Raw genomic sequence first — 22,589 nt, forward strand, 5'->3', positions numbered from 1 at the left:
ACGTGATCTTTTTAAAACCTAAGTAAGATCCTGCTGCTCCTCTATGCAAAACTGTCCCATAACTCCCACTCATTCCCAGCAAAGGGCAACATTTTTACCTGATCTTCTCTTACCTACCCCTCTGTTCTCATCTACTACTTCCCCCTTTGTTTGTTGTATTCCAGCTGCATTGGAACAGAATCAAATTTCTCTAACACACCGGGAACATACTCCTCAGCATCCTGGTACTTGCTATTCCTTCTGCCAGGAATGCTCTTCCTAGATATGCCCTTGGTTCACTTCCTCACTTCCTTCAACTCTCTGCTTAAATACTGCCCCTAGAGAGGCCCTTTCTGACCATCCTCTATAAAACAGCATCCCAATCCCTAGCAGGCCCTAACCACCTCACGTGGATTTAGTTTTCTCTGTAGCATCTCTCATCATCTGACATTTTTATTATGGGGATGAAAATTTGGAGGATCAGTGGTCCTATTGTGGCATCACTCCTCCATGCTACGGGTCTGGTTAAAGTCTTGCCAGGATGAGGCCATATAAGAATGGAGGGTCAACTCCCTTTGGCTGCATTTAAAAATCATTCTGAAGAGGCTGTTCTATAATTTTTATAAAATAACATCTTTCAAAAGGCTCACACTGTTAACCGTGTTTTCTGGAAAAAAAAATATATATATTTTTTTTGGTCAAAGGAGGATAGGAGCAAGGGAAGGGAAAAGGACACTTTTATATAACTTTGTCTTATGTATTTTTTACATAGAGCAAGAATTATCTTTTTTTTCTTTTTAGGGCCAAACCCATGGCACATGGAAGTTCCCAGGCTAGGGGTTGAATTGGAGCTACAGCTGTTGGCCTACACCACAGCCATAGCCACGCCAGATCCGAGCTGCATCTGTGACCTACACCATAGCTCACAGCAACCCCAGATCTGTAACCCACTGAGTGAAGCCAGGGATTGAACCCACATCCTCATGGTTACTAGTCAGGTTCTTAACTCGCTAAGCCACAAGAAAAACTCCCAAGAATTATCTTTTTAAATAAGAATGTCTTCTCTGATTATTAGAGAAATGCAAATCAAAACTACTATGAGATACCACCTCACACCAGTCAGAATGGCCATCATCAAAAGGTCTACAAATAATACATACTAGAGAGGGTGTGGAGAAAAAGGAACCCTCCTACACTGCTGAGGGGAATGTAAATTGGTATAACTACTATGGAAAACAGTATGGAGGTTCCTCAGAAAACTCAATATAGAACTACGATATGACCCAGCAATCTCACTCTTGGGCATATATCTGGACCAAACTTACCTTGAAAAATATGCATGTGCCTGTATGTTCATTGAAGCACTATTCACAATAGCCAAGGCATGGAAATGACTTCAATGTCCATTGCCAGATGAATGGATTAAGATGTGGTATATATACACAACAGAATACTAATCAGCCATGAAAAGAACAAAATAATACTATTTGCAGCAACATGGATGGAACTAGAGACTCTCATACTAAGTGAAGTAAATCAGAAAGAAAAAGACAAATACCATATGATATCACTTATATCTGGAATCTAATATATGGCACAAAGGAAACTTTCTACAGAAAAGAAAATCATGGACTTGGAGAATAGACATGTGGTTGCCAAGGGGGAGGGAGTGGGATGGATTGGGAGCTTGGGGTTAATAGATACAGACTATTGCCTTTGGAATGGATAAGCAATGAGATCCTGCTGTCCAGAACTGGGAACTATATTTAGTCACTTATGATGGAGCATGATGGAGGATAACATGAGAAAAAGAAAGTGTATATGAATGTGTGACTGAGTCACTTTGCTGTAACAGTAGAAATCAACAGAACACTGTAAACCAACTATAATTGAAAAAATAAAAATCATTAAAAAATAAATAGGAATGTCTTCTCTATTCTGACTTTTTCCTTTTGGGATGAAACCTTGGAAAAGAACAATTAATGACAACTCTTCCTATTGATTATGTTCTAACTTGTAAAAGAACTTTATAGTGGACAAGTGGTAGGAAAATTTAAAAAACACCTAAAAGCTATTGACGAGTTTATTGAAGCTTTGGATTGTTTAAGTTTATTGCAGCTACAAATAAAATGTTTGTTTCACAGATCTTTGCTTGGGGCTGTGAATTTATGGTCTAGAGGGGAGGAGATTTTAAAATTAGAAAGACTCTGGTGTCCCATCAGTGTTAAACCATATATTCAGATGAGTCACAGTGGGTTTGGGGGGAGGGGAGGGGAAGCTCTTTACTTTTATAAAGCATAAGTCCACCAAACGCTCTAAACTGCTTTTCGGGGTTTTGCACACAGTGGCTAATAGTCAGGGAGCAGCACTAAGCTGGCAGAGTGAAAGATACAGGGCAGAGGCTTCACCTTCTTTGCTTTTTTTTTTTTTTTTTTTTGGCTGCACTTGCAGCATATGGAAGTTCCCAGGACAGGGATTCTACATGAGCCACAGCTGTATGTGCAACACTGGCTCCTTTACACTGCTGCTTGGGCCAGGGATGGAACTCGTGCCTCCACAGCAACCTGAGCTGCTGCAGTTGGGTTCTTAACCTGCTGCACCACAGTGGGAACTCTATCAGCTTCTTTGCTTTTGACCCAAATTGTAACTACTACAGGGGAGGGACAAGGCGATGCCCAAAACTCAGTCTTAAGGACAAAGATGGGGAAAGCAAGTAGAGCCAACTGTTTTCTAAACCCGACCTCAACTGAATGCTGCTTCCTAGATGTCCAGGAAATGCCTTAGAGTAGACATCCCAGTAGTGATGCCAGCATGCAGATGCAGCTTCCCTTGCACCCAGCAAGACTGTCATGGTGAGACCCTCTGTGCCTTGTGTCACCACTTCCTCCACTGATTGTCAACACTATTCCTTTGGCCCAGCACCTATAAAGTGTGTTTCTGCACTTTTCAGCAACTTCTTTCCCATTGTACACCTGTACAGACCCCCTGCTCTTTCTTTCTGATTGCCTATAGAATTAAAAAGACAAACAACCTGAGTTCCCTGGTGGCCTAGAGGTTAAGGCTCCGACATCGCTACTACTGTGGGTTGGGTCACTGGTGTGGTTCAGGTCTAATCCCTGTCCTGGGCATTTCCATACACCACAGACACGGCCAAAAAAATAAACAAATGAATAAAAGGTAAACAAACTAAACCAAATCACTTAGATTTGAGACTGCCTATTTTGAGTTTTGATGCCAAGCTCACTAAAGAGTTGAGTGTAAGTGCCTCCACTACTTATAGTACCATGTTTCAAGACTCTTAGACTCTTTACAGGGTGTTTTTTTTTTTTCAAAATTTCCCCCAATAGACTAGTATCCATGAGGACACGGGTTCGATCCCTGGCCTCGCTCAGTGGGTCAGGGATCCAGTGTTGCCGTGAGTTGTGGTGTAGGTTACAGACATGGCTCCGATCCCACATGGCTGTGGCTGTGGCTGTGCTGTAGGCCAGCAGCTGTAGCTCTGATTCGACCCCTAGCCTGGGAACTTCCATATGCTGCAGGTGTGGCTCTAAAAACAGAAAAACAAGACAAAACAAAAATTCCCCAAATGGAGCAAGTACTCTTCACCTCTTGAAAACTTCAAAAAGGTGAATAGACAACATGCTTTAAACACTCCTTAATTTGTTTTAATATTATTAGGTTTGGGAGCTGGCAAGCAATCAGAATGTCCATGTGTAGCATTTGGAAGCAAGAAGAAATTGGAAACATAACCATTGTGATTCCATTCTCATAAGCAGAATAATGAAAGAGAAGGACCTTTCTACTATTTCTGGTTCCTCCTCCTACCCCAACCAGTTCAGTGGTAGTCCATTGTTTTAAGATCTCTGAAAGCAGAGGATGTTGACTGCTGGTCCCTCTCCCTTAGGATGTGAGTAAGACTAAGAACTAATTACTCGGGTATTCATTTCAGAGAGTGTGTGAGTGCCTACTACTAGTCAAGCAAGCACTGGGCCAGGTGCTGGGTATACAAGATGAGCAAAACCAGATGTGACACCTGCTTTCTTAGAGCTTCTGATCTCATGGTGAGGTGGACATTAATCAAATCATTACATCAATATATAATTATAAACTGAGATAAATATTCTAAAGGAAAGAAACACAGTTCTAAGGAAATGTACGCTATAACAGGGAGTTAAATGAGGTCCCCCTTGAGGATATAGTGCTTCTACTGAGATTTGAAGGGTCATTAGGAGTTAAGTGAATGATCCAGAAAAAAAATGTATTCCAATAGAAAGAATAGCAGGCCCAAGGAGCTGTGGAGGACTAGAAACAAAGCCAGGGTGGCTGGAGTCCAGGTGTTAAGGAAGTGGTGGGAAAGGAAGCTGCAGATTTTCCAGGGGAGTGTTTCTCAATGGAGGTGCCATCAGCTTTGGGGCAGGACAATTCTACATGGGGGTGGGAGGTGCTAGTTTGCATATGCAAGGTTGCAGGAAGGTTAGCTTCACCAGTCTCTGCCTACTAAATGCCAAACTATCCCCTTGGTATTTATGACAACCCCTAATTCCCTAAATTTCCAGACATCCTTCCCCTAGTTTAGAACCACTGAATGCAAGGCCTTCTCGATCATTTAAGGATTTAAGGTTTTGTCCCACATGCAAGGAGGAAACAGTGGGAAACAGTTTAAGTAGAGGAAAAAATGAAAGCGTTCCAATTCATATTGTGAAAAGATCACTCTGTAAATGCATATTACTAAGTGAAAGAAGTCAATCTGAAAAGGCTACATACTGTGTAATTCCAACTATATAACATTCTGGGAAAGACAAAACTTTAGAGACAGTAAAAAGGTCAGTGATTGCCAGAGGTTAGTGGGGAGGGAGAGATGAATCAATAGAACATAGAGATTTGTTGGCAGTGAAACTACTCTGTATGATAATATAATGGAAGATACATGTTATTATACATTTGCCCAGATTTATACAATACCAAGAGTAAACCCTAATATAAGCTATGGACTTCGGGTGGTTATGATGTGTCACTGTAGGCTCATCAACTGTAACAAATATACCACTCTGGTGGAGGATGTTGTTAATGGGGTGGGGGCTGTCCATGGGTGGGGATATATGGGAAATCTGTGTATTCTCCACTAAGTTTTTCTGTGAACCTAAAACTGCTCGAAAAAATCAAGTCTAAGACTTGCCCTTCTGGCTCAGTGGTTAACAAACCCGACTAGTATCCATGAGGATGCAGGTTTGATCCCTGGACTTGCTCAGTGGGCTAAGGAGCCAGCATTGCTGTGAGCTGTGGTATAGGCTGCAGACATGGCTCGGATCCCGCATTGCTGTGGCTGTGGCATAGGTCAGGGGCTACAGCTCTGATTCGACCCCTAGCCTAGGAACCTCCAAATGCTGCAGGTGTGTCCCTAAAATGATAAAAGACCAAAAAAAAAAAAAATCAAGTCTATTCTTTTGAAAAAGCAAAGGGAGCCCAGAAGTATCACTGTCACAATACTGAAGGTAGATCATGAAGATCTGATTCAGATATACTCTTAGAATTAAAGAGGAGAAAGTCAGTCCCTTCAAAGAAGAAAAAAAAAAGATTATTCCTGCTGCAGTGCAAAAAAATGAAGGGTTTCTCCAGAGACCCTCCCTGATAAGGTTGTTGATAGAATGCAAAGGCTGCCTGGGGTGGGTGGTAGAGTGGAAAATTGGGCAAGATCTCACCACTTTTTTTTTTTTAATATAGAATACAGACAAGCAAAAAGAAGGTAATAAAAGAAATACTTGCAGTTTCACCAGTGAGAGGTAACTACTGACATGTTGGTGCATATCTTTTTGGTCTTCTCTCTCTTTTCATATTTATATGAGAATCAATCATTATATATACATATATACATATTATACATATATACATATTATACATATATGATTGACTCTCATACATATACATATATACATATTATACATATATAATGATTGACTCATATAAATATGAAAATATGTACACATGCATATACATCCATAAGCACAGAATTAGAACTTATTTTACAAAGCATGATCAGATTATGTTTTCCCATTTAATGATATATGATGGTCATCCTTCCATGTCATTATGTATTACTATACAAAATTTTCTTTTGAAAAAAAGTTTTAGAGGATAGTTGATTTACATTGTTGTGCCAGTTTCTGCTGTACAACAAAGTGAACCAGTCATACATAAAAATATATTCCCTTACTCCTGCTATCTTCCATCATGCTCTATTCCAAGTGATTGGATACAGTTCCCTGTGCTATAGAGTAAGACCTCATAGTTTATCCATCGTAAATGTAATAGTTTACATCTACTAACCCCAAACTCCCAGTCCATCCCACTCCCTCCTCCCTCCCCGTTGGCAATTACAAGTCTGTTCTCCATGTCTGTGAGTCTGTTTCTTTTTGGTAGATCAGTAGTTCATTTGTGCCATATTTTAGATTCCACATATGGGTGATGTCATATGGTATTTGTCTTTTCTGACTTACTTCATTTAATATGAGAATCTCTAGTTGCATCCATGTTGATGCAAATGGCATTATGTCATTCTTTTTTATGGCTGAGTGGTATTCCATTGTGTTTATGTACCACATCTTCTTAATCCATTCATCTGTCAATTTGAGGTTGTTTCCATGTCTGGGCTATTGTAAATAGTACTGTTATGAACATACAGTGCTTCTATCTTTTCAAATTGTAGTTTTGCATGGATGTATGCTTAGGAGTGAGATTGCTGGATCATATGGTAGTTCTAAATTTAGTTTTCTGAGGAGCCTCCATACTGTTTTCCATAGTGGTTGTACCAATTTACATTCCCACCAACAGTGTAGGAGGGTTCCCTTTTCTCCATACCCTCTCAGCATTTATTGTTTGTAGATTTTTGATGATGGCCATTCTGATCATTCTATCTCATTGTGGTTTTGATTTGCATTTGTCTAATAATTAGCATCTTTTCATGTGCTTTTGGGCCATCTGTATGTCTTTTTTTGGAGAAATGTCTATTTAGATCTTTTTCTTATTTTTTATTGGGTTGTTTTTCTGATATTGAGCTATATGAGTGGTTATTTGGAGATTAATTTCTTGTGTATCTCATCATTTGAAAATATTTTCTCCTGTTCTGTAGGTTGTCTTTTTGTTTTATGGTTTCCTTTGCTGTGCAAGAATATCACCAGATAGTAATAGCAAAGTTTTAATGCGTTCGTAATAGCAACTATTTTATTGAGTACTTAATATATGCCAGGTGTTTGGTATATGATTTACATACATTATTTTATTCTTTGTAATAAATCCGATATCCCTATATTAAAGATGAGAACAAAACATAGCATCGGAGAACTTTAGTGACTTTCCCAGATAAATGGTGGATCCAGGAGCCCATAAGACCTGTTTGACCCCAGAGCCATGCCCTTAATCTCCATGTTATATCTGGATGTCACATTATCAATGAAGCATCTTAGCAGAGTACAGAGACCAAAGGGCATGTGAGGAGGGCAGAAAAGTCTGGCTGGACACAAAAACCTTTGCTGTGGAGTGCTTTGAAGAGCTAATGATCAGTGTGAAAAACCTGTGCTTTTGGGATAAGAGGGTGGGAATCAGAAGACCCTGAAGAGAAGTGGAAAGATGCTAAAGACAAACCCATTCCCTTAATGTTTGCCAAGGTCAGATCCTGTGAGTGTCATTTCTACCTAGAACCACACAGTCCATTTGAAAGAGGCCTTTAGGAAATTTAAGGAGAGAGATGCCGCTCCTGAGTCCTAAGTTAAAGCTGAAGCATTTGGGACTTATACTATGCATTCAAAGAAGAATGGTGCTATCCTATGTGACTCAAATTCGGTTTGCAGAAGCTGCCCACACATCCAGGCTTCCTTTACATGTTAGAGTAAATAGCTTCATTCAAGTCATATTTACTGGGCTCTTTCAGTATGAAATGCAGCACTAAGCATTGCAGGGGAAACCCACATGACTGCAATAGAAACCCATCTTCAGTGGCTTTATAGTCTACTGGGGGACACAGAAGTGCAACCTAGTATAATCAACAAAGGCAGAGATAAAACACCATGGGAGTGCAGAGCAGATATGCTGGCTTTCACTTCGAAGACAGAGTAAGGGAAGGCTTTGTAGTAAAGGCAGCATTTGAGCCGGCCAGGCCTAAAAGATAAGATTTTTCTAGGCCAATGTTTCTCAACATGCAGTCTTGAGAAACCAGCAGCATCAGCATCACTTGGGAACTTGTTAGCCATTCAAACCTTAGGCCCACTGTGCACCTACTGAATCAGTAGCACTGGGGTGGAGCCCTCAATTTGTGATGTAATAAACCCTTGCATTTGAGAACCACTGCTTTAGGTAAGGAAGGGGAGGCATTCTAGGTCAAAGAAACACGGTGAACAAAATTTCAAAATTTCAATGGGATTAATCTAGGTGGTGCCTCTGTTGACTAAAGAACTGGATATGGCTGGATGCATGACTTGGGGTGGCAGGAAATGGACTAGGGGTCATACTGGGGGGCTCTTAGACTTTGTATTTCAATCAGGAGGTGATATTGAGGTGTTCAAGGAGGAAAAAGGCGTGGGACCCAGGAGATTGGTTAAGAGGCTCCTCTTCTCATCCAGTGCAGTGGTTCTCAGCACGGGCTTCACATTTGAATCACCTGGGGAACTTGTCAACATGACCAATGCCCGGGCCCCTCTCCCAGACCTGCAGTTTCAATGATTCAATTGGTCTTGAGGGTGGCCCAATGTCAGTATATTGCAGAAGCTCCATAGGTGATTCTCAAGCACATCCAGGGTTGAGGAGCCATTCTAAGAGGAGGATAAAGCACATCCACAAGAGAATGGGAAGGAAGAGGGAGGGGCACTGCTGGAAACTATCCTCACTGCTGGAAGGAGTGGGTGTTCAAAGCCTCAATACCAGTTTCCAGGAGGCTTCCCTGGCAAGTGGGCTGCTTCCCCTCCATGTTGGCCTCTGCTGGCCCATCAGGTGGTTCCCACACTGGCAGAGGGAGAAGCAGAAGCTCAGCAGCATGCAAATTATGATGATCTACCACCTGAGGAGGGTAGTTGAGGTGCATACATCAGAGGGAAGAAGAACATGGCAGATCACATGAGATCCCTGAAATCCAGCCAGCGATGTGACTGACTAGACTGGAACAAAGGCATGGGGGCTTCTAGAACCCCTCAGTTCTGTGATAATTACACCAAATGCCAATATTAGTGGCTAGTACTAATTGAGAGTTTATTAGGGGCCAAGCACTGTACTTGAAGATTTGTTTCTATTATCTCATTTAATTCTTACACCAACCTTATGAGACAAGCACTGTTGATATTCCCTCTTTACAGATGAGGATACTGAGATTCAGAGAGGTTAAGACATTTGCTCAAAGAAGTCACACACCCAGTAAATACAGAACTAGGACCCTAAGTCAGGTCTTCCTGACTCCAAAATGTGAGCTGTTAACCATTCTGCTATAGTTAGTTAATGGTAAAGCCAGGCTGAGGAGTTGGAATCTGAGTCTAGAGGCACTGGAGAGCCATTAGGGAACTATTATTGATATTAGCAAAAAAGCTCTGGCAATAAATATTATATTTAAGACTTGTCTAGATGGGGAGAGACAGGCTGGACTGACTTCATAATTTGCGGGCCCACCGTACAGTGAAAATGCAGGGTTCTTGGTTCAAAAAATATTATAACTTTCAAGATGGTGACAGCAGAATGTTAAACCAAGTGTGACCCCCTGTGAAAGTGCACAGGTAGCATGCATGAGGCCAGCCCGGGAGACAGGAAGATAGTCAAGAAGGTAGTGAGTGGCAGGGATGGGGGTTGGGATAAAGTAAGGGACTAGGGTGGCAGTGGTGGGGCTAGAAAGAAAAGGATGGGTACAAGCCTCATTGGGAAGGAGAAGCAACATGATTTCATGAATGTCCCTCTCTCACCTCCTGTGTTCGGTGACAACTCTGACATTGGGTCTGGATGACTGAATGGAAGGATCAGCAAGGGGACCGAATTTGAGGGAGAAATTGGTAAACTTTCTTTGGAAACTTACACAGTTCCACCTGAGTGCTTGGTGTTTAGATGAGTATGAATGTTCTTAATTGACATTAGAGGCTGTACTGTAAGGGACTTGGTTTCTTGCTTAGCCATAAAGCTATGTCCTACTTCCCTCCTGAGAGAGATTTAGTTTGTTCCTGGGAGCTAGGGGTGGGCAAAGTAAACTTTCCTCCTGTTTGCTTTCTTGGGACTAGAAAGGGAGTTCCTCCCTGAGTTAGAAGGTACAGAGCAATAACTTGCCCCTCCTTCCAGGCTTAACAATCTGTGTGTACCCCGGAGTTCATTCCAGGTACAAGGAAATGAGATCTGGTAACAGATTCCTGACCCTGCTGTACAGCATCCCCTATATTCTCAGCACTTCCTTGGCCCTGTTCCCCCTAATCTGCCCCCTTAGGACACAGAGCCCTCTAGGTGACCCTGGTCCAAGATGGAAGCCTTTGAATGGGTCCATAGCATGTAGCCTTGCTTTCCAACCATGTCACTCTGACACAGGGACAGTTCAGACCCACAGAAATGAGAGAGGTTTTCAACCGCAGTGTACCTTGGCAGGTCTACTTGTCAATCAGTGCTTGGGAAGCTCCATATTAAAGAACCAGAATAGAGGTGCCCACTCAACATAGCCTAACTGTCTGGGTGGTGGGGAGACCTAAGGGGATAAAAATTTCATCAAATAGCCACTCCATGTCCCACTGTTCATTCCTTAGCTATCTCTCGTCTCATGAAGCGTCCAGCAAGTGGCACCCTACAAAGAAGTAGGCTCTCTACTCCATCCAAGGTGAAACCCACCAAGCGCACATCCATATATGAGTTACTCTAGTGAAAATGGCCTGGGTTGGACATAACTGGGGAGATGGGTGCCTTGATGGATGATGTGAGTGGCAGTGGCCCACCTCATTCCTGATGCTCAACCTGCTGGATCCTTGGCCTTGCAAAGAATTCAGAATCCTTTATACATCCTTCCAAATGAGAGAGAAAAGACTGATGGAGACTCACACAGAAGTTGCATCCTTTTGCATGGACCCCATTGTATTTTAGAAACAGACAAGGTAGCTTTGGAGATAGACCGAAAGTCCCCCATTTGCCACTTAGTAGTGACTTAGTAATGACTTGGTGTGACTTTTAACCACTTAACTTCTTGGAGCCTCAGTTTTCTTATTCATAATAATAACTACTTAGAAAAGTTACTGTGAAGATTAAATGAGTTAATTCATGTCAAACAGGAGTTCCCGTCGTGGCTCAGTGGTAATGAACCTGACGAGCATCCATGAGGACACGGATTTGATCCCTGGCCTTGCTCAGTGGGCTAAGGATGAGGCATTGCCATGAGCTGTGGTATAGGTCACAGATGTGGCTTGGATCTGGTATTACTGTGGCTGTGGCACAGACCGGCTGCTATAGCTCCCATTTGACCCCTAGCCTGGGAATTTCCATATGCTGCAGGTGTGGCCCTATAAAGACAAAAAAAAAAAAAAGTACATGTCAAGCACTTATAACAGTGTCTGGTGCATATCAGATGTTTGATCAAGGGGTGATTCATCATAATCCTAATGATAGAAGCTGAGTGGTTAGGGTGTGTGGGCTGTGTAGCCACCACAAGCTGAGTCTGAGTTGTAAGCCATCCCAGGGGATCTGCCTGGGACTGCCACAGTCAGTCAAGGTTATGACTCAATAACCCTGGCTCATTCAGACCATTAAAGGGCTTTCTCGTTCCTTCTGATCTGGATGCTTCGCTGTCACCTGGTTCTCTCAAGTGATGCCACAAGGTGGGTGAGCTGGGGACAGACCTCGCTGACAGGCGTGATAGGTACGATCGGGGCAACATTGAGTTTGGACAACCACTCTCCAGGGGCCTCAGTCATTAATGTAGGAGTCTCTGCTCTTGCAGAAGAGGACCTGGCTGCTGCCCCTCAGGCTTGACTTGGGGGTCAGTTTTGGGGGTTGGATCCGGGGGCCAAACCAGGGAGGGGGTAACAGCTGTCTTCAATGTAGTCTTATTTGCCCTGGTGCAGCTTTGTTCCCCGGGTACCCAGTATTTTTGCATGAAATCCCCAGCTACTTAGGGATCCTCCTCATGGTCATCCTCAGGCCTGTCTCTCCTGGGCAACTCTGTTGGCCATTGACATTTCCTAAACTCCCTTCCTCATCTTCACAACTTGCCTGTTCAGGAAGTCAAACTCTCGGGACTCTGCTTTGACTATGATAATGCGCGTCGCCTGGGTGTTCGTGACCCATGATGATTGTATTACCCCTGCCCAAGTTTGATTCACAACTCAGGAAGGGCCTTGGATGCCTCAGAAGAGGGAGCAGAGTATGAACTCTGACTCAGCAGGGCAAGGGCGAGACGTTTGAGAGCAGACATCTTTAGGGCCCCCCAATTCAAGCCCTAGTACAAGTGGCTGTGCCTCTGCGTAAGACCTCTGGCCTTCCCTCTGCCCTCAGTTTACCCCTTAGAAAGGCCTTACTTCGAGAGGCATGATCTTGTAGTCCAGAGAATAGGTTCAGGAGCCAGACTGCCTGGTTAAGTCTCAGCTCTCTTACTCACCAGCTCTGTGACCTTGGGTGGATTATATCATCCCCTCTGTGCCTCAGGTTCCCCATCTATAAAATGGGTTTCCTAACTATACATATTGCACAGGGTTGTCCTGGGAATAATAGATGAATTTCCATGTAGGTAGGACCTAGAAGAGCACCTGGTACATGGGTGTTACATAAATGTTTGTGAAATAAACATGGAGCCAGAGATTTCTGGCAGCCAAACTTCCTGCCTGGGAGAGGGCGAGCCCAGCAGCCACCCACTTCCCTCCGGGGAGAGCATGGGGAGTATCCAGGCTGAAAATGGAGGGGTCTTAGTCCTCTACAGCAGGGATGGGCCACCCTCCCCAATTTGAGAAGGCTCTAAGGAGAAATCTGGGGAAAACGAGGAGTTTGATTCTATCCTCAGCTGAGATGCAGCTGCCTTCGGGAAACCTCTAACTGGGAAAGCGACTCCAATTTTTGCTTAGATTTTGCAGCCCCTTTGCTTATTTTGTGGCTTCCAGGACCAAGGGACCTGGTGTCTGAACAAGTCAGAATGTATCTAATCGAGGGCGGGGGGTGAAACCCAGCCACCACTCAAGGATACGCGTGTATTTCTTTAATGAAAAGGCATCATGAAGACTGTGACTTGGAAAGAGCCAGCTGTTGCTGCTGCCTCTTCTCCGCTGAGATGGGCTCTGGGAAACAGCCTGTTCCCGTCCATCGGAGGCTCCTGGCATCTCAAGGAGCCCAGTTGGTTACCCGCGTCATTCTCATTTTGGCTGTGCTGAGCTCCTCTGCCTGGAAGAGGGGAGCTCCTCCACGCAGCCATCCATGAGCTGGCAGGAAGGACGGGAGGGGCATCAGGTGGATGGCATTTTGAAAAAACAATTCAGTAAGTTGTGGGGATCTCAGGAGGTCACTCAGCCAAAGAAAGAGTGCTCATTGGCTCCGTCCAGGGCCACCGACTCTGCTTCCCTGCCCCGCACATTTTGCTGTATCCAATTTAGCAGTTGGTTAAACATTGGGGGAATCGCTATTGTTTTCCTGTGCAAATCAATTGTTTCTCCACAGTATCAGACGGTTCATGAAATAAGGCACGGGCTCACATATTAGGTTGAATCGGAGAAGTTGGGTGAGTTTATTGGTGATGTTGCAATTTTGTGTGATTCTGCCTGTCATTTCTTGGCTATGCCTCACAGTCCCTTATGCAGAGGTCTGTATATAGCGGGTACTTGTCAAACCCTCTTTCGCTTTTTTTTTTTTTTTTTTTTTTTTTTGTTGTTGTTGTTGTTAAGTTGCAGGCAGCCAGGTTCTCACAATTCCCTTGACTTTCCCATGCAAAGATAATTCAGGATAATAATATCCCGTCTCGTGGATTGAGCACTTAAGATTGTGCTGGGTTCTAAATGGGACACCTGTCGTATTTAATCTATTTAATCCAGAGAACGACCTTATGAAGTAAGTGTTCTTATCTCCTTTTCATGGATGAGTCTATGGCTCAGAGATGTTAAATGGCCTAAGTTCACACAGCTTGAAGCAGGGATTTGCATCCAGGGCCTGCCTCTTCCCACTGCCTTAGCTCTTTCCACTATTTTCCTTCCTGACCGATGATCTGTTTTTCTGACCCTTTGTTATATTTTTCACCTTCTAATGCTTATGGGCCATTGAGAGGTTTACCCAGCCCTGGAGTCTGAATGAGCACAGCAGTTTACCCCAATCACTAGTGTCTAATGTCTCCCAGCTACTCCCAACAGCTTCCTGCCACAAAGAGAGACCACTGTGTACTGTTCAGACCATGAAAAGCTCTCCATGAATCAGGACAATGTTTAATTGGGAGGTTGCTTGCCACACATTAATGAGTAAACCACCTTCTCTAGTAGCAGTGGTAGTATTAGTAGTACTAAGTAGACGTAGTCATTTACTGGGTACTGGAAATTGATCAGGATATAGAGGCTCCAGAAGGTTTCATTTTTGTTTTGATTAAAGGATAGTTGAAGGATAGTTGATTTCCAGTGTTGTGCCAATTCCTGCTGTCCAGCATAGTGACCCAGTCATACATATATATACATTCTTTTTCTCATACTTTCTTCCATCATGGTCTCTCCCTAGAGACTGGATAGAGTTCCCTGTGTTGCATGGCAGGACCTTATGGCTTATCCATTCTAAATGTAATAGTTTGCACCTACTAATCCCAAACTCCCAGTCCATCCCTCTTCCTCCCCCTCCTCCTCCCCCTCGGCAACCATAAGTCTGTTCTCTATGTCTGGGAGACTGTTTCTGCTTTGTGGATAGGTTCATTGGTAGAAGATTTTGTTTATATGGCCATATCTTTATAGCAACTATCTCAGTCACTAAACCCTCTCAGTATCGAAGGGCAGATCTTTAAACAAAATAATTGAGATGTCAACAGAGCCCTTGGAGAGCTTATCATCAGAACCCCTCTCCTCCATTTCGGAGCTGGGAAAACTGAGGCTGAAGTGGGAAATTCTTTGCTCCAGGTCAAGAGGCTAGTTTCAAGGCAGAGCTGGGACCCAAACTCAAATATATCTGCGTTCTGCTCCCTACATAATAATACCCTGCCTCCTTTAACACCAGTCTCCTTGGGCTGCCAGGTACAGATAAATATTTTTTTTTGTCTTTTTGGTTTTTTTAGGGCCACACTTGTGGCATATGGAGGTTCCCATGCCAGGGGTCAAATCAGAGATGTAGCTCCTGGCCTACGCCACAGCCACAGCAACGCCAGATCCGAGCCAAGTCTTTGACCTACACCACAGCTCATGGCAATGCCAGATCTTTAACCCACTGAGCAAGGCCAGGGATCGAACCTGCAACCTCATGGTTCCTAGTCGGACCTGCCTCCACTGCGCCATGATGGGGACTCTGACCCAGATAAATATTGATTGAGCACCTGTGGTGTCAGCTGCAAGCCCATGTCAGAGTTGAGGGGACTAATCTCCAGCGTTTCCTCCCAGCCACACTGCCAGCTCTTATGCAGCCCTGCACCTCAGCATTTTCCAGTGCAGTTCTGAGAAGGGTGTGTGTGATCCAGGGCTGAATAGGCAGGCTCCTCGGTGAATACTTACTGATGTGAAAAAAAAGGGAAAATCAACTCTTCCTTTCATGATCAGCTGAATGAACTCATTAGACACCTGGAGAGCATGATAAAACAAACTGTAGGGCTCCACCTTCAGAGTTTCTGCTTCAGTAGGACTGGGGTAGAGGCCTGAGAATTACATTTTTAACAGGTTTTAGGGACCACAGACTGAGAATCACTGTTCTAGTCTATGAGAGAGGTATGATAATACTTGACTTCATTCCTCCCTAAGGTTGCCTGAATCATCTCAAAGTTTTAGGTGAGAGTGGTTTTGGACATGGTCCCTCGGTTTTCTCCATCATTCTGAATGTGTGGAAACAGCTTCTAAATCATATCTGAAGAAATTTGCTAGATTTCAGGCTAGAAGAAATTTGGAAGGACTATGAGTTCATTTAGCCTCTGCATCTAAGCTGGGATGTGGCTAACCCAATCCAAATCTACGCTTGACTCCTCCCACTTCTTCGGTTCATTTATTCCTTGAAGGATTATGATAAGCACCTTTTGTTTGGTCCTGTGAACTAATCATCTCTTTATCTTCATTCTCTCCAGTGGTTACTTCCAGGAAACTCACCCTCTCAGGGCTATGTGTTTCTAGCGCCTAGCGTAGTGCCTGGCACACAGCAGCACTCAGTGGGCATTAGCTTCCTTGCCTACAAACTGGTAATACCTCCCCACTACACATGAGCCGTCCTGGCATTCCCCAGCTCCAAACCAGGACATTTCCCAGGAGATAACTGAAAAGGGAGAAACCCTCCAGATGACATCCAACCATATACTTCTTAAAGTGGTGGTTCTCATCCCTGTTTACACATTAGAATCACCTGGGTAACCTTTCTTTTCTTTTTGCTTTTTAGGGCTGCATCTGCGGCATATGGAAGTTCCCAGGCTAGGGGTCAAATTGGGGCTACAGCGGCTGGCCTACGCCACAGCCGCGTCTGCAGTTGACACCACAGTTCACAGCAACGCGGGATCCCTGACCCGTTAAGCAAGGCCAGGGATCGAACCTGTATCCTCATGGAATCTAGTCAGATTTGTTTCTGCTGCACCGCAATGGAAACTCCTGGGTAGCATTTAAAACATTGTATTGCCTGGGCTCTGTGTCATTCTATCTGAGCTCGAACTGCTGCAGGAAGGGCTCAGGCATCGATGTTTTTAGAGCTCTCCAGATGATTCTAATGTGCATCCAAGGCTGAGAACCTCTGTTAAAACCAAAGCCACTTGTTCCTTTACTCTGTCTTCTTGCCTTTTTAACTATAGGCTTTACTTCAGAAGCGATTCAGTGAAGCAGTGATTCTGAAACACGAGGAAGCATCAGAATCACCTGAATTGCACAGAGGTCTGTCCTCACTCCCAGTTTCATTCTGTAGCACTGGAGTGGGGCCCAAGCAACTGGATTTTTAAGTTCCCAGTTGGTGTAGATGCTGCCGGATCAGGGCCATCACTTTGCAAACCACTGCTGTTCTGGGTAGGGACCCCGCTCCCTTCAACTAGAATCCCCTCTAAGACAGTTGTGATGTGTGATTATTTTTTTTTACCCTCAATCTCCATGATGATTTTCCAGCACAGTAAGGGTGTGTGCACTCACACAGCTGTGCTGGGGAGAGCAGTATCAAAGTTACCAAGTGTCCATTTGCAAAGACAAGCGAAAGACAAATGGATTACATTAAGGCAACTAAGCAAATGTTCTTCTGGGTAATTGGAGGCAGCCAGCAGCTGAGGAAAGAGTTAAATCATTAGGTTGTTTATCTTGATTCCATCCCTGTAGGGCTTGGGTATCTTTGCCTTCATCTCCACCTGCCATGGTTAGGACTGTCTTCTACCATTTAAAGAGAAACAGGTTCATTGCTGAAGTGCAAGGGCAAATTAGAGATCACAGGCACTGGGAAAGCAGAGCAAAACAAACCATAAGCCATTCCTAATCCAGGGCAGCAGACCAGAATGAAGAGTGTTTGGGGCCGTTTTTGTACGTCACAGTTTTAGCTAACACTGCCTGGTGCTTGCAAGCTGAGTTATTCGCCACAGAGGTGGGGGCAGGGGTAGCCAGAGGGGGATGATGAAGTTGGGAGGGAATTGGTTAGTCATTCTGTTGGCTCAGAATGACTGGCAATGCCCGCTCGCTCCCACATTCACCATCCATTCCCTCTTCTCTCCTGGATCAAAGACAAGAGCAGAGGTGATAAATTAGTCCAGCAGACCTGAGACACCAATTGCATTATACCTGGCAGGGAAGCTCCTCCAGGAGCTTGAAGTGTGTGTGTGTGTGTGTGTGTGTGTGTGTGTGTGTCCTGACAATAACTTTATTAGCTATTTAGTCTTTCTTACTAATTTTCGTCTTGTACAGCCTGGGACAGGGATGAGCTGGCATAAATGCTGGCCTAGTTAGGGGTACTCAGAAGTCAGGGTTGCTAGGTCAGTCCTGATACCTTTTTTCTTCCTGGCCCCACATCCCAGTACCATGAGCAACAGGATGCTCTCTATCCTCTCAGGTCCCTTCCCTCAGAAGAACCACCAGCTCATCTTCTTAAGAGCTTGGTCCTAACCATGTTTGACTCAGGGCTAAGCTCTGGCTGTGTGTGCAGGTGCACGCGTGTCTCTCTGTGTGGAGAGGGAGGTGAAGATGTCCTACAGCTTGCTGACCATCCAAATTCAGACCCTTGGATTTCAATCCCAACTCAACACTCCATTAGCTATATTATCTTGAACAAATCACCACACTTAAGCCTCCGTTCTTGCCCATAAGCAAAGGATAACAAAAAGAGCTTCATATAGAGGGTTGTTAAAAGAGAATACAGAAATAATTCATGTAAAGCACGCAGCTTGGCACAGCATAAGGACTTAATACATGTCAGCTGTAGCTATCGTTATTTCATGGAAGAAAAGAGAGACTTCTGGGGCAAGCAGAGAAGCTCACAGTGGCTGGCAACATAGCCTAAATGCCTGGGGAACTGTCAAATACCTATTCTGGCCCCTCGGGATAGCCTTTTCCTTGGGGGATTGTCATTAATACTGTGGCCAAATTATTCCATTTAACAGACTCTAAAGTGTGAGATTTGGGGGAAAGGGGTTGAGAGAGCAAGGTTTCCAAGCAGAGAAAGGGCGGGGCAGGATGTGCTTATGAGTGACTCTAGGTAGGAAGAGGCAGAGCGGCCAGAGTGGGTCAGTAGGCAGTGAGCCTAATTCCATGGGCAGGGAAAGGGCATGGGGCCTTTCTTCTTCCTTCCCCGTCCATACTCCAGCAGTGAGTCTGAAGTACCTGAAGTTCTCTGGGAACAGTCCCCTTTCCTCTCTCTGGCCTTGTGGGTATACTCATCCTTCTCTCACTGCCGGTTCTTTGCTCATGCTATTCCCTAATCCTGGAATACCCTTTTAACCACCACGCGCCTGGTTAACATTGTTATTTATTTATTTATTTTTAGGGCTACATCCACAGCATATGGAAGTTCCCAGGCTAGGGGTCAAATTGGAGCTGTAGCTGCCAGCCTTCACCACAGCTCACAGCAACATTGGATCCTTAACCCTCTGAGCGAGGCCAGGGATCAAACCTGTTGGGTGCTCATCAGATTCGTTTCCGCTGAACCACAATGGGAAGTCCTGGTTAACACTATTAAGCCTTCTTTGTTTTCCCCCCTTCCCCAAGCTAAGTTCAACTCCTTGCCTTCGTGTTTCCACAGCCTTATAAATTACCAGAGTACATCACAGTATCAAGCAGACATGCTGTCCAGTACAACAGCCATGAGCCACTTGTGCTTACTGAGCATCTGAAATGTGGCTAGTCTGAAATATGTTTCAAGAGTAAAATACAAATCATTCATAATTCTATACATTGATTACATTTTGAAATCATATTTTGGATACATGGGGTGAAATAAAACATTAATTTCATCTGTTTTTTCATTTGCTTTTCTAAAGGTGCAGACTAGAAAATTTAAGATGACAAATGTCATGTCTGTGGGGGCAGATAGCGTGTCTGTTTTGCTGGTACCCCCATGGTATCCTCTCCGCCTGCCATAAAGTATTTCTCCCTAAATGTTTCTAAATAAAATGAAGGAATTGATCTTGTATCTGGATTTGCATTGAACCCTGGAGCCTTGGCTAGAGGGTACATGGAATCGTCTTGGATTTATATTTCCATTCCTCTGGGTGACTGGGTATTTAATTCACATTACTGGATTTCATGTCTTTAATTTCACTAATGACAGGAAGTTGTAGCTGTGACTAAGTGATGTAATGTTGTTCCACTTACAGATTTATTATCTGTAAATCCTCATGTCTGTTCAGAGAAGTAATGTGAAGAAGAGGAAATAATTCACAAGCTAAGAAAAATTAAAGCAAAAAACTAAGTAGAGAGGTCAACAGAAGCCAAGACTATGTGGCTAAAAGGACTTTATTTGTGTTGTATTGCTGTATTAAAAATTACTATAAACTTAATGGCTTAAAACAACATAAATTTATCATGTCACTTTTTTTTTTTTTTAGGGCCACTCCTGTGGCATATGGAAGTTCTTGGGTTAGGGGTTGAATCAGAGCTGCTAGCCTATGCCACAGCCATACCAGATCCTTGACCCACTAAGCGAGGCCAGTAATTGAACCCACATCCTCATAGTTACTGGTTGGGTTTTTAACCACTGAGCCACAACAGGAACTCCACCAAGTCCCATTTTTTTTGTGTGTGTATGGGGGTGGAGTCAAAAGCCTGGATTCTCTGCTCAGGGTCTGACTGCACTGAAATCAAGGCGTTTCGCTCAGGGCTGCATTTCTCATCTGGGCCCAGGGCCTCTTCGTATTTCATTCAGGTTGTTGGAAGGATTTGGTTTTCTTCTAGTTGTTGTTGGCTGGGGACTGCTCCCAGTTCCTAGAAGCTACCCACAGTTCTCGCCACGTGGCCCACAAAGGCAGTTCACAAGATGAATGTTTATGTTCTTCCAAACCAGCTGGAGCATATCTCTCTGATTTCTCATCAGCCAGAGAACACTCCCTGCTTTTTTTATTTTTTGCTCTCACTTAAAAAAATTTTATTATAGTTGATTCACAATGTTCTGTCAATTTCTGCTGTACAGCACCCAGTTATACATGTATATATATTCTTTTTCTCACATTATCCTCCATTAGGTTCTATCACAAGTGATTAGATATAGTTCCCTGTGCTACACAGCAGGATCTCGTTACTTATCCACTCCAAATACTGGATGCTTTTAAAGGGCTCATGCAGTTAAGTTAGCATCACACAGGTAAAATCATCCTATCTTAAGGTCAGCTGATTAGGGTCCTTAACTGCATCTGCAATTAACTTCATAGTGGTACCTAGATTAGCGTTTTATTGAGTAATTGGGAGAAGGTGTGTATAAACCAGTGCCTGGGCAGCTTGGGAGCCCCCTCTTAGAATTCTGCCTGCCACAAAAACCTCAGCGAAGGTCCTCCATTGTTTCCGTGATAATGAAATTATGAGTAGAACCTCTGAGTCTATATAGAAGGAGCTAATATCTTTAGAGCTGGAGGGCTATTTAAGAAGTGGCCACAGGACCTGTGGAAGGGACTCAGAAATAAGGAAATGTTGGCCTTGGAAGGTGAGTTAAAAAAGATATAAAATCACCCTTCTGTTTTGGAGTTGAGGATTCAGAGGCCCAGAGAGGGGATGCCTTCTGGGAGTGGTTCCTGCAGCTACCTCATGTTCCCTCTGTAGAATCCGTTGACTCTCGGGAGGGCTGGCAGATGGAACATTTGAAATCTGTTAAGATTAAAACCTCTCGTTCAAACTAACTTTCTCACTTTTCCCATGGCTACTTGTATTCTGTAGCCTAAAAACATTTTTATTCTTTGGGTTTTAAAAAATAAGTTGGTTTTGTACATAACAATGAAGTCTTCCTCTCATTCACACCTAACACTGAATGTACCAGTTGTTACATTATGAATTGTGCTGAATTCTGTGATTTTTCTTTAAATCAATTGTTTAAGAGATGAGCAACTTAGGCAAAGAAGTAACTATTTCAAAGTACAGTGATGGCATTAATTGAGAAGAGATTTTTAAGAGGAGGGATTTAGAGGGTCTGGGCCATTGAGGGCCAGAATCTTGATTGCTTTGGTTGGAAGTAACCTTGGAGCCTCAAAGTCCTCTGTCGAGGTGAGGAACACAGAAGGGAATGTAACAGCCCGGGATCTCAAAGGACCATTACCTGAGTGATGTTCTCAGACCCAAACTTTAAAAAATGCACACATAGAGTTTGTTTCTCCAGTGCTGACGGTACATTATCAATGTGATGAGATGAGCAAGTATTATTTTTGTAGAGGCAGAAAAAAATAAAAATGGAGTCTCTGGTGCCTTTCTCAGTGACTGGATTTAAAGTTATAGCTGCCTCTTTTATTTCTTACCTTCGGATTTGGGCTGGAGCCTGATTCAGATCTCTGTCAAATCAACCTAGGTTATTTATTGAAAATATTTTCTTCTCATTGTTCATGTTTCCAGGGGTTCAGGCACTAAGGATAATTTTTCTACTTCAAGACAATCAATAACCTGACTGCAGCTGACTTTTCCCACTTCTAATAGCAGTCAATTCTCAACTCTTCTGGGGATGTTTATCTAGTTGCCTGATGCTTCGGGCCACTTGCTTGATGACTTCCATTTGCTGCTTGCCTTTGGGGTCTTTATCCTTCTTATTACCACCACCTCCACAAGGTCACAAGAGGATACAAAGAAGTGGCAGAAAAATCAGTTTATTTTCTTTTTGTTTGAAGATTTAAGGAAAGGACTGGCAGGAGTTGGGATAGAAACAAACTATTGATTCTAGCGGTCTGTGGGGAATTATCTGTCACTTCTCTCTTTCCTTGATTCTCCTCTTTGCCCCATCCCTGTATAAAATTGAGAACTGATTTGGTGGTCCAGGAAACCCTTTGGATTTGAAATATTAAATGGTGTCCAGTGTACCAGCCCACACAGTAAATGGGATAGGCAGGTAAC

General features: G+C 43.6%; 1 protein-coding gene and 1 non-coding gene across 9 annotated transcripts in view; one reads left to right on the forward strand and one right to left on the reverse strand.

The window, feature by feature from the left end:
• The window catches only part of TRPC5 (transient receptor potential cation channel subfamily C member 5), a 270,382-nt gene that overhangs the window by 181,428 nt on the left and 66,365 nt on the right, over positions 1-22,589 (reverse strand). The gene's annotated exons all lie outside the window — the stretch shown is intronic.
• Positions 21,004-22,589, forward strand: part of RTL4 (retrotransposon Gag like 4) — a 262,404-nt gene continuing 260,818 nt past the window's right edge. Inside the window, exon 1 of the transcript XR_014835540.1 lies at positions 21,004-21,201. This is a non-coding gene — a transcript (retrotransposon Gag like 4). The remainder of the gene's footprint in view (positions 21,202-22,589) is intronic.

Source organism: Sus scrofa, chromosome X (genome assembly GCF_054392235.1).
Source record: "Sus scrofa isolate SSC_HxYL_T2T_F1_AM1 chromosome X, Sscrofa_HxYL_maternal_Yorkshire_Landrace_v2.0, whole genome shotgun sequence".
NCBI lineage: Eukaryota > Metazoa > Chordata > Mammalia > Artiodactyla > Suidae > Sus > Sus scrofa.